The 13,993-nt window shown below is 37.7% G+C and overlaps 1 protein-coding gene and 1 long non-coding RNA gene across 6 annotated transcripts in view; both read right to left on the reverse strand.

Annotated features, from left to right (window-relative positions):
* Positions 1–13,993, reverse strand: part of shank3a (SH3 and multiple ankyrin repeat domains 3a) — a 444,336-nt gene that overhangs the window by 170,296 nt on the left and 260,047 nt on the right. The gene's annotated exons all lie outside the window — the stretch shown is intronic.
* LOC133550113 (uncharacterized) lies at positions 1,029–10,385 on the reverse strand. 2 transcript variants are annotated; one of them, XR_009806239.1, is made up of 8 exons: positions 10,160–10,385; positions 9,492–9,626; positions 6,267–6,342; positions 5,273–5,350; positions 4,662–4,739; positions 4,051–4,129; positions 1,399–1,471; positions 1,029–1,282 (listed from the first exon to the last, which is right to left on the reverse strand). It is a non-coding gene; the product is annotated as an uncharacterized LOC133550113 (long non-coding RNA). The 2 variants fall into 2 exon arrangements; XR_009806238.1 differs by lacking the exon at positions 10,160–10,385 and having other exon boundaries at positions 9,492–10,153.

Raw genomic sequence — 13,993 nt, forward strand, 5'->3', positions numbered from 1 at the left:
TGTCCACACAAGGATGGCAAAACAAACACACACACACACACACACACACACACACACACACACACACACACACCCACACGTCTTGCCTACTTTTTGTGGACCCACGTTTGGTCAGTAGGTTGTGAGGGCCCCCCTTTCCACTATAGCTAGAATGATGAAAACAAATATCTAGCACTAGATGGGAGTAGAGAGTTGCAACTTCACTTCAGAATGCAAAACCACTCAAAGTAAAAAAAAATATTTTACTTCGGTAGTTGTGAGGACCGACCACTGTTGCTAGGTAGATTTGACCGTACACACACAGTAATAAGTTCTGTGAGTAAACAGAAAGGGTGGTTTGTCAAGTGTATGTTCACACACACACACACACACACACACACACACACACACACACACACACACATACGTGTTTGGGTGACATATGAGGACTTATGACAAAAACGTGACATATGGGGACATGCCTTTCCAATGGTCCTGCAGGCCTGGGAATCAGACGGTTAGTGAACCAGAATTTTAGAAACACAGTGGTCTATTGAGATTTTTGCAACTCTTTTGTTTTTTTCTGAACCTGATTTTTATGGTACATATGAGGACTTGTCAGGTTTAGGTGACAAATGAAGACCAGAGTGTTTAAGATTTCAGGTTCATGTGACATATGACAACCATGACGTCACAGAGTGTTTAAGATTTCAAGTTCATGTGACATATGATGACCATGACGTCACAGAGTGTTTAAGATTTCAAGTTTGTGAAATATGACAACCATGACATCACAGAGTGTTTAAGATTTCAGGTTCATGTGACATATGAGGCTAATGACATCAGAGACTTAACAAAACCACCTGAGTTGGTTTAGTTGATGTGTTGTCATTTAAAAAAAAAATCCAAATCCCATGCTACTGTAATCTAAAACCAAGAAGAGTTTAAAAGAAACATGGGTAAAAATGTAATTGTCAACTAAGTGTAACTGAATTGTTTTTGTGGATTTTGTCGCTAAGAATTATCTGGAATAAATACAAAACGCTTGCTGTTTATTTTGCTTTTTTAATTGCTGGTAACATACTCAAACTACCACAGAAGATGTGGGAAAACATTTTTTTTCCCTTTTTTTAATATAATTCTGTTATGGATGTAGTACTTGATGGCAAGCCAATCTCTGTCCTGTAGAGCTACTAGTTCTTTATGGAGGCAGGCTTCACAATCTTTTTTACCTGGTACTTTGTTGCCAGTTACAAAATGCAACATGTGTCATTCAACTCCTTCCACTTCTTCCCCTTTGCAGCTGTCATAAAGGAGACAAAATACAATTTCTTACTGAAGGAAAAATGACTATAACACAGTGAAAAGGTGCAAAACGTAATATAATATTCTAGTAAATGATGTGGATTATTTATTTACCCCGCTTTGGAGTGGACCAAGTGGAAGAAGCTTGAGACATACCCACTTCCAGCGATTTTTTCCTGCTGTCAATCTGAAAGGAAGAATTAGAAAACTGTAAAAGTAAACATTTAACATATTGTGCTTTGTGAAGCAGCGGAGTATATGTGTTGTCTGTCTATTTATGAATAATGCAGACCAGGAGTGTTGGCTGAGTTCTTAACGTTTGCTTTCAGAGCGTGCATATCACAACATACAAGATGCCGTCATGGCGACACAACCTATACCGGGCTACCGCGCATGCTCATCACTCCTGTTGCATGCTGGGTAGGGTAGTTCTTTTTTCCCCTGGCTCATAACATCACAATATAGTACCATGTATATGTGTTCAGTTTATCAAAGCACCAAGCAAACAGATATGGTCATAATTATTTTAAGTCCACTACGCAGAATAAACACAACATTATTAATATTGCTACTACGGATAATTTCATCAAAAATTCCCTAAAACAGCCCACTACATATAATATAAGTTTTTTAAACATAAGATCCCTGATAAAAAAAAATGTTTCTGTTGTTAGCTCAGAAATTGCCTGTTCAGATGTTATGATTGTGGCTCAGAGATTTGTATGTAGATTATATTTATTTTCCATAACAAACAGGATAACTTAAATACCCTGGCAGTGGCAATAAGCTTAAATGTTTGTATTTACATTTTTTGAGTTGATTTTCATAAAATTTGCTATTTAACTGCTACTGTTTAACAAGGACTGATTTAAATTGTGTTTGCACAACAAATGTTTTGGCGCTTTTGTTCATGTGGGACAATATTCCAATAAAGGTGCACTATACACTACTTTTGAATTCATTATTGGGCTTTGCGTATACAATGCATTTAATCGCGATTAATAAGAGAAATAGTGCGATTAACTTCGATTAAAAATTTTAATCATTGCCCAGCCCTAATATATATACAAACCCCGTTTCCATAAAAGTTGGGAAATTGTGTTAGATGCAAATATAAACTGAATACAATGATTTGCAAATCCTTTTCAACCCATATTCAATTGAAAGCATTACAAAGACAACATATTTGATGTTCAAACTCAAACTTTTTTTTTTTTGCAAATAATAATTAACTTTGAATTTCATGGCTGCAACACGTGCCAACGTAGTTGGGAAAGGGCATGTTCACCACTGTGTTACATCACATTTTCTTTTAACAACACTCAATAAACGTTTGGGAACTGAGGAAACTAATTGTTGAAGCTTTGAAAGTAGAATTCTTTACCATTCTTGCTTGATATACAGCTTAAGTTGTCGTGTTTTACGCTTCATAATGCGCTACATATTTTCGATGGGAGACATGTCTGGACTGCAGGCGGGCCAGGAAAGTACCCGCACTCTTTTACTACGAAGACACGCTGTTGTAACACGTGGCTTGGCATTGTTTTGCTGAAATAAGCAGGGGCGTCCATGATAATGTTGCTTGGATGACAACATATGTTGCTCCAAAACCTGTATGGACCATTCAGCATGAATGGTGCCTTCTCAGATGTGTAAGTTACCCATGCTTTGGGCACTAATACACCCCCATACCATCACACATGCTGGCTTTTGAACTTTGCGCCGGATGGTTATTTTCCTCTTTGTTCCGGAGAACATCACGTCCACAATTTCCATATATAATTTGAAATGTGGACTCGTCAGACCACAGAACACTTTTCCACTTTGCATCAGTCCATCTTAGATGAGCTCGGGCCCAGCGAAGCCCGCGGCGTTCCTCTGTGTTGTTGATGAATGGCATTTGCTTTGCATAGTAGAGTTTTAACTTGCATTTACAGATGTAGCGACCAACTGTATTTAGTGACAGTGGTTTTCTGAAGTGTTCCTGAGCCCATGTGGGGATATCTTTTACACACTGATGTCGGTTTTTAATGCAGTACATCGCTTACGTGCAGTGATTTCTCCAGATTCTCTGAACCTTTTGATAATTTTACGGACCGTAGATGGTAAAATCCCTAAATTCTTTGCAAAAAAAATGTTTAGCAGTTTTAACATCAAATATGTTGTCTTTGTAGCATATTCAACAGAATTGGGGTTGAAAATTCTTTGCAAATCATTGTATCCTGTTTATATGTACATCTAACACAATTTCCCAACTCATATGGAAACGGGGTTTGAATGTATTTTTATATATATATATAGCCTATTATTTGCGCACTATTTACAAGTTATGTACCAAAAACACGACCACCGAAAAAATACTTTGATCAATGAAAACAGCGCTGCAGAAACCGGCTGTAAACAAGAGGCACTGCATTTTCTGAATTGAAACACTCATTTTAAAGCTTTGACATTAACATTTTAACACACACTAATCTGATTCAGAAAATATGAGGACCTTATATGAAACACACCTAGGTCTTTCTTGGTTCAAACAATATGAGGACATGACGAGTGCTCACATGTAGAATTTATGTTGTTGACTTGTAACATCTCCTGTTTTGCTAAACATGAGTTCCAAACTCCCTACTGACTAACATGGATGTACCCTTACGAAAATGTTGTCATGTAAACTGATCTGTGAGAGATTAAAATTAATAAATGTCTTTCAAAATATAGGTTGGGTCAAATTTAGAGCAGATATAGTAAAAATAGACATGTAATAACCTGTTGGAGGGATGAAGTCGGTTTATGGCTGTCATCTGAATCTAGAGAATGTTGAGATAGAACCTCAAACAGTTGGTTTCTGCAACAAAACACAAAAATATAATGTCATAACTAATTAATTATAACATTCTCACCACTTTTTGTTGATAAAAATCTGAGCATACAATGCCAGATAAAGGGTAAAGATTATTACAGAGTTTCAGCTCCTAGACAATTCATTAAGAATGTAACACACACAAAAATCTGGTTCAGAAAATATGAGGACCTGAATTGAGACACTCATTTTAAAGCTTTGACATTAACATTGTAACACACATTTTCTGGTCCAGAAAATATGAGGACCTTATATGAAACACACCTAAGTCTTTCTTGCTTCAAACAATATAAGGACATGACGAGTGCTCACATGTAGAATTTATGTTGTTGACCTGTAACATCTCCTATTTTGCTAAACATGAGTTCTAAACTTTCTACTGACTAACATGGATGTACCCTTGCGAAAAAGTTGTCATATAAACTGATCTGTGAGAGATTAAAATAAATAAATGTCTTTCAAAATATAGGTTGGGTCAAATTTAGAGCAGATATAGTAAAAATAGACATGTAATAACCTGTTGGAGGGATGAAGTCAGTTAATGGCTCACATCTGAATCCGGAGAATGTTGAGATGGAACCTCAACAGTTGGTTTCTGCAACAAAACACAAAAATATAATGTCAGAACTAATTAATTATAACATTATCAGCACTTTTTGTTGATGAAACTCTCAGCATACAATGCCAGATAAATAGTAAAGATTATTACAGAGTTTCAGCTCTTAGACAATTAATTAAGAATATAAAACACACTAAAATCGGGTTCAGAAAATATGAGGACCTGAATTGAGACACTCATTTTAAAGCTTGGACATTAACATTGTAACACACACTAATCTGGTTCAGAAAATATGAGGACCTTATATGAAACACACCTAAGTCTTTCTTGGTTCAAACAATATAAGGACATGACGAGTGGTCACATGTAGAATGTATGTTGTTGACTTGTAACATCTCCTGTTTTGCTAAACATGAGTTCCAAACTCCTTACTGACTAACATGGATGTACCCTTACGAAAAAGTTGTCATATAAACTGATCTGTGAGAGATTAAAATTAATAAATGTCTTTCAAAATATAGGTTGGGTCACATTTAGAGCAGATATAGTAAAAATAGACTTGTAATAACCTGTTGGAGGGATGAAGTCGGTTTATCGCTCACATCTGAATCTGGAGAATGTTGAGATAGAACCCCAACAGTTGGTGTCTGCAACAAAACACAAAAATATAATGTCAGAACTAATTAATTATAACATTAACAACCACTTTTGGTTGATAATATTCTGAGCATATAATTCTACATAAACAGTAAAGATTATTATAGCGTTTTAGCTCTTAGACTATTATTTAAGAATGTAACATTCACTAAAATGTGGTTCAGAAAATATGAGGACCTGGATTGAAACACTCATTTTAAAGCTTTGAATTAAACATTGTAACACACACTAATGTGGTTCAGAAAAATATGAGGACCTTATATGAAACACACTGAAGTCTTTTTTAGTTCAAACAATATGAGTACATGACAAGTGATCACATATAGAATTCATGTTGCTGACCTGTAACATCTCCTGTTTTGCTAAACATGAGTTGTAAATTCCACAGACTAACATGGATGTACGCTTAAAAAATGTTGTCATATAAACTGATCTGTGAGAGGTTAAAAGGATTAAATGTCTTTTGAAGTATAGGTTGTGTCAAGTTTTTAGCAGATATAGGGCAGCACGGTGGAACAGGGGTTAGTGCATGTGCGTCACAAATCGAAGGTCCTGAGTAGTCCTGAGTTAAATCCTGGGCTCGTGATCTTTCTGTGTGGAGTTTGCATGTTCTCCCCGTGACTGCGTGGGTTCCCTCCGGGTACTCCGGCTTCATCATACCTCCAAAGACATGCACCTGGGGATAGGTTGATTGGCAACACTAAATTGGCCCTAGTGTGTGAATGTGAGTGTAAATGTTGTCTATTTGTGTTGGCCGTGTAATGAGGTGGTGACTTGTCCAGGGTGTACTCCACCTTCCGCCCGAATGCAGCTCAGATAGGCTCAAGCACACCCCGCCAACCCAAAAAAGGGACAGGTAGTAGAAAATGGATGGATGGATGGATAGTAAAATAGTCAAGTAATAACCTGTTGGAGGGATGAAGTCGGTTTATCGCTCACATGAATCTGGAGAATGTTGAGATAGAACATCAACAGTTGGTGTCTGCAACAAAACACATAAAAATAATGTTAGAACTTATTAATTATAACATTATCAGCACTTTTTGTTGTTAACATTATGAGCATATAATGCCAGATAAATAGTAAAGATATTTATAGAGGGTTTCTGTCTCTTGTCCCGCTCATGTCTTGAGATGAACTTCCCTCGGTACTCGACCCCAAAAGAACCTTTTTAAATTGATGCAAGAGCAAATACACCATATCCTGATAAAACAGTTCATCAATTAACAATGTTTGGAATATCTGTTTTAAAAAGGAATAATAATAGTCATTACTTGACTAAAAATTCAATTACAAACAGAATTACTCTTTCATAAATGTAAATAATTATTAAATTAAGTACAAACCCCGTTTCCATATGAGTTGGGAAATGGTGTTAGATGTAAATATAAACAGAATACAATGATTTGCAAATCCTTTTCAAGCCATATTCAGTTGAATATGCTACAAAGACAACATATTTGATGTTCACTCTGATAAACATTTTTTTGGTGCAAATAATCATTAACTTTAGAATTTGATGCTAGCAACACGCAACAAACAAGTTGGGAAAGGTGGCAATAAATACTGATAAAGTTAAGAAATGCTCATCAAACACTTATTTGGGACATCCCACAGGTGTGAAGGCTAATTTGGAACAGGTGGGTGCCATGATTGGCTATAAAAACAGCTTCCCAAAAAATGCTCAGTCTTTCACAAGAAAGGATGGGGCGAGGTACACCCCTTTGTCCACAACTGTGTGAGCAAATAGTCAAACAGTTTAAGAACAACCTTTCTCAAAGTGACATTGCAAGAAATTTAGGGATTTCAACATCTACGCTCCATAATATCATCAAAAGGTTCAGAGAATCTGGAGAAATCACTCCACGTAAGCGGCATGGCCGGAAACCAACATTGAATGACCGTGACCTTCGATCCCTCAGACGGCACTGTATCAAAAACCGACATCAATCTCTAAAGGATATCACCACGTGAGTTCAGGAACACTTCAGAAAACCACTGTCAATAAATACAGTTTGTTGCTATATCTGTAAGTGCAAGTTAAAGCTCTATTATGCAAAGCGAAAGCCAATTATCAACATCCAGAAACGCCGCCGGCTTCTCTGGGCCCGAGATCATCTAAGATGGACTGATGCAAAGTGGAAAGGTGTTCTGTGGTCTAACGAGCCCACATTTCAAATTTTTTTGGGAAATATTCGACACCGTTTCATCCGGACCAAATGGGAAGCGAACCATCCAGACTGTTATCGACGCAAAGTTGAAAAGCCAGCATCTGTGATGGTATGGGGGTGCATTAGTGCCCAAGGCATGGGTAACTTACACATCTGTAAGTAACCCATCTGTTTGGAACAACATTTGCTGCCATTTAAGCGCCAACTTTTTCATGTGCGCCCCTGCTTATTTCAGCAAGACAATGCCAAGCCACATTCATGTTCAGCTTCATAAAAAAGAGTGCAGGTACTTTCCACGCCGGCCTGCAGTCCTATCAAAAATGTGTGGTGCATTATGAAGCGTAAAATACGACAGAGGAGACCCCGGACTGTTGAACGACTGAAGCTCTACATAAAACAAGAATGGGAAAGAATTCCACCTTCCAAGCTTCAACAATTAGTTTCCTCAGTTCAAACGATTATTGAGTGTTGTTGAAAGAAAAGGTGATGTAACACAGTGGTGAACATGCCCTTTCCCAACTACTTTGGCACGTATTGCAGCCATGAAATTCTAAGTTAATTATTATTTGTAAAAAAAATTATTCCGTTTGGATTTACATCTAACACAATTTCCCAACTCATATGGAAACGGGGTTTGTAATTAATGTGTTACTTGAAAAAGAAAAGTTTTAAATATCTAGCATATGCAGTTGAGAGACATTTCATGAGAGCAGAGTGTGTGTGTGCCTTTAAAAAGCTGTGCCTTTTGCCAAGTGACGTGGGACATCAGCGCCCAGACATAGCAAAATAGTTCAGTTGTATTTTTTAGCTTAGCAGTGGCAGTTACGATAGTTCTGTTGAATGTTTTTGTTTGCGTGTGGATGAGGCCTCTTTCTATTTGATATCGTGTTCGTAATTACTTCCGGGGGTTGCTTTCATTAGTAAAAAGATATTACCTGCACTAAACCTTTTGTGCTTCTAACGCTGTCTTGTTGACATACAATCACATCAAAAGTAGCATGCCAGATTACATAAAACGCATCGTAACAGCGTTGTAGCGTACATAAAAGTTATTAGATTACTCGTTACCGGTAAAAGTAACAGCATTAGTAACATCGTTTTCATATACCGCTGTTATACCATCCATCCATCCATCCATCATCTTCCGCTTTTCCGAGGTGGGGTCGCGGTGGCAGCAGCCTAAGCAGGGAAGCCCAGACTTCCCTCTCCCCAGCCACTTCGTCTAGCTCTTCCCGGGGGATCCCGAGGCGTTCCCAGGCCAGCCGGGAGACATAATCTTCCCAAGGTGTCCTGGGTCTTCCCCGTGGCCTCCTACCGGTTGGACGTGCCCTAAACACCTCCCTAGGGAGGCGTTCGGGTGGCATCCTGACCAGATGGCCGAACCACCTCATCTGGCTCCTCTCGATGTGGAGGAGCAGCGGCTTTACTTTGAGTTCCTCCCGGATGGCAGAGCTTCTCACCCTATCTCTAAGGGAGAGCCCCGCCACACGGCGGAGGAAACTCATTTTGACCGCTTGTACCCGTGATCTTTTCCTTTCGGTCATGACCCAAAGCTCATGACCATAGGTGAGGATGGGAACGTAGATCGACCGGTAAATTGAGAGCTTTGCCTTCCGGCTCAGCTCCTTCTTCACCACAACGGATCGATACAACGTCCGCATTACCGAAGACGCCACACCGATCCGCCTGTCGATCTCACGATCCACTCTTCCCCCACTCGTGAACAAGACTCCGAGGGGCCATAGAGGTCGGGTGCATTGTGAGCTGGGCGGCAGCCGAAGGCAGGGCACTTGGCGGTCCGATCCTCGGCTACAGAAGGTAGCTCTTGGGACGTGGAACGCTGTTATTCCAAACACTTCTAATTAAAGCCATATAATACAACCTCTATTAGACAGTAAGGAAATGATCCAAATGAGATGTTGATACAGTTACCATTGATATGATACATAACAAGACATACCTTTCCAATCATTGATCCACTGGGCCTTAAAACAAGACTTGTCACATCCAGATCAAATAAACTCGGTGGCTTCAGCCTCAGGATTACGTCTCGCTCTTCTTTTGGGCACGATGTCTATATCATGTGTTGATGCGCCTAACAAATCCACACATAAAAATGAAAAAAGTCAGTGACACAGAAATAAAACAAAGAACTAAACCCTTCAAAAACTGTTAAATTTAGGCTCAATGCAGACATGAAGCTTCTCAAACAAAGTAGTAATGTAACAATATCAGTAACATGCCAAGTCCACAGTGCTTATCAGCTTGAAATATTTGTATTTGAGAAAAAGTATAAACAATTTGAAGAACTCTAGTCTGTCTTGTTTAAAATTAAGAAAAGGTTTACTAGCATAGTGATCAAGGGTGATGGGTCAAATGGAGAGAATAATTTCACCACACCTAGTGTGTGACAATCACTGCTACATATAATCTTCCATGCAACTTTAAAAAAAAAATGTTAAATGCCTTGGCCTTGGCCCAGAACTGAAATGCTTAATTTAACCTCATAAAATCAAATCTGATTGCAATTAATAACAACAACATTTAACTGTTGATTATAATGAACTATTTTCCTATGTTAAAAAACATTGGTCTATTTAATTACGTTAAACTCCATTTTATGCTCACCTGATTCAACCATGCTGCTGAAGACTGTCAAAGATGGTTTGTGGCCAAGATAGATGTCCCCCTCCGGTGATGCAGGTCCCGGAAGTGATGTTCACTGAGCGCTCTGTTGTGCTCAAAATCGTGTGTGAAGTTTTGTATTTCGATTATAAATGGTCCTTTTGGAAAACCCTTTTTATATATATATTCAATATTAAGTGTGATACGTGAGCTGTATAACTTCCATGATGAAAATAGTTAACTAGTGATTTAGCCATCTGTTAGGAGCAGACATCGTCCAGCGGCCAATCAGGCGGCGCCTAACTGAAAATTAGACCAATCAGACGCCGAGACTCTTCAGAGTGGGCGGAAGTAACCATCTTGAACACCATGTAAAGTGAATACCTCCAAAAACAATCCCCATATTAATCCTAAATTTGCCCCAAAGATAAAAATACACAAATAATGTGCTATTGTAACCATTTGAAAATATTAAATACTGTGTGTAGTTTGAATTGCATTTGAATTATTGCCTTTGTCTCAATCAAGGTTGAAGGTTGTTTTTTTTTTATGCAAAAACCTACATTTCAGGCACATTTAAAGCAATTATTGTGCGGCATTGTATTTTAGTCAACAGAATAGCAAAAAGTCCAATACAGTAAAATACTGAATCAAACAAATTAAATCATCACCATAATCCCTTTATTACTAATTGTCTAGCCCAAATCCTCTCCAGATAAACCAAATTAATAGATAAAACTAACACTAAAAAGGATGAGATCATCAGATCAGTTGAAAATGTGTTGTTATTTGATTCAGAATTCAAGAGTATGTTTATTGCTGTAATGGTTAGATGTTTTTCAAAATGTTGGAGTGTGTGAGTTTCTGACCCATATGACATATGAGGACATATGACATATGAGGACAAGTGTGTGTGTGTGTGTGTCATAATAGCAAAGATGGCCACTAGGGGCAAAATCGAAGGTGAGCAAAAAAATTAAACACACTTTCACACACTTTTTCTGAAAATTTGACAAATGAAGACTTCAGAGATTTTTGGTCTGGGAACATGCTGGGAGGGTCTAGAACACGATAGCATTGCGGGAAATATGGGGACATGGAAAATGTCCCCATATTTCAACAGGTCCTCATATGTAAGGTGAAATTTCATAAAAATGTCCCCATATGTCACTTTGACAAACGCACACACACACACACACACACACACACACACACACACACACACGTAAGTGTGAGACCTGAGAAAAATGTCCACCTTTTTAAGACCACCCTTTCTAGATATATAAGGATTTCCTTTTACAACATTAATAATATACACAAACTATGCAAATATGAAAAAGGTAAGCTTTTAATTAGTTGTTTTGATTTTTTTGTATGTAATTGTTTTTTAATCTTCATTATTTACTTTATTATTATAGTATTTCTCTATTTCCATATGTATTTAATTGTTTTAATTATTTTTGGCCAAAGGTGGCGCATTTCAATTTCTTACTTACACTTGTTATTTCATATGTTGACCAGAGGGGGAGCACTTTCAAAAGCGACACACGGTCAATGTGAAAAATCCCTCCTTTTTGGGACCACCCTCATTTTGAGCAGCAGGGGTACAAATGAGACATTGTCTATTGGATGCAATGTTGTCTGTCTATCTGTGTTGGCCCTGCGATGAGGTGGCGACTTGTCCAGGGTGTACACCGCCTTCCGCCCGAATGCAGCTGAGATAGGCACCACCATGAATTGATTAACGTGGACCCCGACTTAAACAAGTTGAAAAACTTATTCGGGTGTTACCATTTAGTGGTCAATTGTACGGAATACGTACTGAACTGTGCAATCTACTAATAAAAGTTTCAATCAATCCGATCCCCCCACGACCCAAAAAAGGACATGAGGTAGAAAATGGATGGATGGGGTTACTGGGACCATAATTCATGTCATCACTTGTTCACGCCTCCTCATTTGGAAGATACTTTTCCTTCTTTATGTCTCAAGAAGGCTAGAAATACAAGAACACACACATGCATACACACACACACACACACACACACACACACACACACACACTTTCATGTATGTGTTACCTTCTTGAGACATGAGAAAAATGTCCACATCTTTTGGACCACCCTTTTCAGATATATAAAGATTTATTAGTTCTATTACTTTTTAATCTTCATTATTTACTTTGTTATTATAGTATGTTTCCATATCCATATTTATTTTTTATTATTATTTTTGGCCAAATATGGCGCATTTAAATTTCTTACACACACACTTGTGTTTTCATATGTTGGCCAGGGAGGGAGCACTTCACATTTTTACACACACTTGTTATTTCATATGTTGACCAGAGGGGGAGCCCTTTTAAAAGCGACACACAGTCCATTTGAAAAATCCCTCCTTTTTGGTACCGCCCTCATTTTGACCGGCAGGGGTCATTGCTTGTTCACACCTCCTCATATGGAAGATACTTTTCCTTCTTCATGTCTCAAGAAGGCTAGAAATACAAGAACACACACACACAAATACAGAGACGCACGCACGTACACAAACACCAACACGTGCTAGCACAAAAACACACAGAAACACACACACACATAGACGTACACACACACGTGCAAAAAACACACACGCACACAGATTCATAATTTAGCAGAGTGAAGATGAACACAGTCGATGTATCATTTATGAGGGAAAACACAACCTTGCCTAATGTAGAAAAAGGGTTAGGATGGTGTTACTATAGCAACAGCATCATTAGGACCATATGTTATGCACGCATTACACTTTTTTTTTTTTTTTTTTAGCAGATTAAACATTTTAAAGAAATGTATCATGCTTGTCTAAAATATGTCCATTTTCTATACTGTACTAGCGGGAAGAAAAATCATATATATATATATACATATACATTTTTTATGTTTTTATTTGCAGGGAGGTAATGGGTCCCATATGTATAAATACATTTAAAAAATAAAAATAAAATACACACACACACACATATATACACATATATATATATACACATAAACATATATATACACAAACATATATATACACACACACACACACACACACACACACATACACATACATATATATATATATATATATATATATGTGTGTGTGTGTGTGTGTGTGTGTGTGTGTGTGTGTGTGTGTAGAGTATATACAGATATTTCTGCACTTATTGCTTCTTGTGTAATCGATCAATTTGACGTGTATTGCTTAAAATACAGCTGAACTGGCTTTTCCTTATTGTGTGTACTACAGCATGTTGTTAATGCTGTGGCGAAGCACGTTTATTTCCTTTGTTTGGGCTGAAATAAGGTGTGATAATAACCGTTACAAACATTAGTATCTCTGGGCCATTTTTCTTTTTGGGAAATCAGGAGACCTCTGTACTGCACACATTAATTTATAATATTGTTTTACGTTGTTGTTTATTATTTCCTGTCAGACACATAGTTTGTGTTTCCTGTTTTGGATCAATGGGCTGATGGTGCAGAAATGTGGAATTATTGATCAGTTCTGCAAGGAACGACACTTTAAAAAAAATATATTGTTTATTATTCGCAATCCTTATGTAAGATAAACACAAATATGATTGTTTTCTTCTTTTAAAACCTCTAAAGGCCTTAGTGGCCTTAAAGAGCTAAAAGATGCTGTCCACATGCGTTGACAGCATCTTTTAGCTCTTATTTCCAAAATTGTGTACACTACTGAATTAGGGTCTTATGGCCACTTATGTGGACACTCATACAACTATCTGGTGGTGTTAGAAGAGTATAACATACAATCGAATTTGGAAAAAAAAAAGTGGGAAAATAAAAATTAATA

This window comes from Nerophis ophidion, linkage group LG03 (assembly GCF_033978795.1).
Source record: "Nerophis ophidion isolate RoL-2023_Sa linkage group LG03, RoL_Noph_v1.0, whole genome shotgun sequence".
Classification (NCBI taxonomy): domain Eukaryota; kingdom Metazoa; phylum Chordata; class Actinopteri; order Syngnathiformes; family Syngnathidae; genus Nerophis; species Nerophis ophidion.